The 2906-nt window shown below is 43.5% G+C and overlaps 1 non-coding gene across 1 annotated transcript; it reads right to left on the bottom strand.

Annotated features, from left to right (window-relative positions):
• Positions 1-801: 801 nt before the first annotated feature.
• LOC149843021 (small nucleolar RNA R71) lies at positions 802-904 on the bottom strand. The gene has a single exon (XR_016431208.1). It is a non-coding gene; the product is annotated as a small nucleolar RNA R71 (small nucleolar RNA).
• Positions 905-2906: the final 2002 nt, after the last annotated feature.

Below are 2906 nucleotides of genomic sequence, written 5' to 3' on the forward strand. Positions count from 1 at the left end.
CATAGTTAGTAAATATAGGATTCACGTTCTGTTCTTTCTAGGATTCACTTGAAATTCATTCTGCAAGGAGCGATTAGACAGGTGGGTTTTAGAAAAACTTAGTTTGTGATTTCCTGTTTTTATCTTTTCAGTACTTTAGAGTAGTTTAATTTGTTATTTCATTTACTTAGTTAGATCATTCTGACATAATTAGTTTAGCATATTTGTTTAGTAATTGTCTATTTTGTGTTATTTACATTTTAGTACCTGTGTTAGTTTATTTTTTATTTTTAGATTTAGGTCGTTCGCTTACATCTGGTCTTAGTACCAGTGTATGCAGGGGAGACGAGGTCTAGGAACCCCATTACACCCATTTGTTGACAACCCCAAGAGAATTTTATATTCTCATCGAAGTTCGGCAACAATGGCTGACATGGATCCTCCACCTCCACCCCCAGTTCATTCACGTCCTCTGCGGGAATACTTCATTCCCACATGTTCAGGCATCCTGCATTCGGAGACCCGATGTAAGAGCGCCTCATTACGAGATTAAGGCCAACATTATTCAGATGCTTCCATCCTTTTATGGCCTTAGTCATGAGGATCCTTACCGACATTTAGATGAATTCCTCGAAATCTGTTCTACTGTTAAGATACAGAATTTCGATAATGATGCTTTGAGGTTGACTCTATTCCCCTTTTCATTGAAGGACAAAGCCAAGTATTGGCTAAAATCCTTAGATTCTGTAGAAATAGAGTCATGGGATCAATTGCAACAGGAGTTTCTTCGGAAATATTTTCCCATTGGTCGTACAAACCAATATCGTAGAGCCATCACTAGCTTTTCAGAGCTAGATGGTGAGCGCTTTCATGAGACCTGGGAGAGAATGAAGGATCTCCTCAGGAAATGTCCCCATCATCAGGTGCCGAAATGGCAACTGGTGCAGAGCTTCTATGATGGATTGTCTAACAAGAATCGTCAAATGATCGACTCTTCATGTGGAGGGACATTCATGCTGAAGAGCGAGGATGAAGCATGGAGGCTATTTGATACATTGGCCGAGAATTCACTTCACCACGCTTCGAGCTCTCATTCGGATAGAGCCACACCTAGCATTCAGAAGAAAGCTGGTGTTCTTGAGATTGGTCCATCTACTGCACTACAGTGCAAGGTAGACATGATTGCTCAGAAGCTGGACCAGCTTCTCTCAGAACCATCCACTACACAGCAGGTGTCTACTCTTTGTGCCAGTCCGGCACACGAGATCACTGAGTGCCCTTCGGCAGCTCAGTACCCTGAATTTGTTCAAGAACAAGTTCAGGCAGCTCAGGGTTACGTCAGACCGCCGAATAACCCATTTTCATTGACATATAATCCGGGTTGGCGTAACCATCCTAATTTTTCATGGAAGAATCCACAGTCTTCCACGCAGATGCCTACATCCTCTCAGCCAGTTCGGCAGCCATCTTTTGCTCAGCCATTCTAGGGACCGAGCTATTCTCAGTCTTCTTCTTCGTCAGTTCCTCCTCCGATTCAGCAGGAGTCTGCCCCGCAGACATCTTTTGAGGAGAGACTTCTCCAGGCATTCCAAGAGGTGAAAACCTCTAATCAGAATGCCTTCGAGAAGTGTAGCCAGATTTTGAGCTCACATACGCAGTCCATTGCGAAGTTAGAGTCGCAAATGGGACAGTTAGCTGAGGCTATTAGTAGGAGACCCGAGGGTACATTGCCAAGTCAGGCTGTCATGAACCCGAAGGGTAAGGACCAGATGACTGGAGGCCTATTCCATACTGAGACACAGCAGCAGGCCAAATCGGTTATGGCCCTGAGGAGTGGACGTGAGTATCACGTCGAGAGCAGAGAGCGAGAGAGTAGAGAGAGGATAGAGGAGCCAGAGACCATTGTTTCACCTACGTCGGCTCAGCCATCATCCCCATCCTCATTATCATCCCCATCTCCATCATCATCTTCATCCTCAGAGAAGAAGAAGGATAGGAGTGAGCCTTCTCACAAAGAGGAAGAGCCAGCAGAGTATATTCCCCCACCACCCTATCCCAAAGCATTAGAGTCTCCTGGATATAGAGGGAAGCAAGGTGCGAAGATCTAGGACATGCTTGACATCTTCAAGCATGTGCAGATCAACCTACCTTTGCTCGATGCGATTCAGCAGGTGCCAGCATATGCCAAATTCCTGAAGGAACTATGTACGCAGAAGCGTAAATCTAGAGAGAGAGTTCCTAACAGGGTCCATCTGACTGAGCAGGTGAGTTCAGTACTTCAGCATCAGACACCACCAAAGCTCAAGGACCCTGGAGCCCCTATCATTGGGTGTACTATAGGGAACATCCGGATAGAACGCGCATTGCTCGATCTTGGAGCAAGCGTGAACATTCTGCCCAGATATTTCTTTGATTCTTTCGGGCTAGGAGAGATGAGATCGACTCCGATTACACTGCAGCTGGCAGATCGTTCCGTCAAGGTACCGAGAGGAGTCTTGGAGGACGTGCTAGTTAAGGTGGATGACTTTTATTTTCCAGTCGTTTTCATTATTCTTGATATGGAAGGAGTAGACAGCCAACACCAGACTCCGATCATTTTAGACAGACCATTCTTGGCTGAATACTGTAAAAAAAAATTCATTATGATTCAATCATTCATATATGTGTTATAAGTCTATCAAAAAAATGTCATAGTGATTTAATCATGCATATATGTGTTGTAAGGTTGTCAAAAAAATTCCATAGTGATTCAATAATGCATATATGTGTTCTAAGGCTGTTAAAAAAAGTTCATAGCGATTCAATCATGCAAATATGTGTTCAATGGCTGTAAAAAAAAATTCATAATGACTCAATCATGCATATATGTGTTCTGATGCGGTCAAAAAAGTTTTATAGATATTCAATCACGAGGATATGTGTTCAAT

Source organism: Nuphar pumila, chromosome 3, assembly GCF_984573655.1.
Source record: "Nuphar pumila chromosome 3, dmNupPumi1.hap1.1, whole genome shotgun sequence".
Classification (NCBI taxonomy): domain Eukaryota; kingdom Viridiplantae; phylum Streptophyta; class Magnoliopsida; order Nymphaeales; family Nymphaeaceae; genus Nuphar; species Nuphar pumila.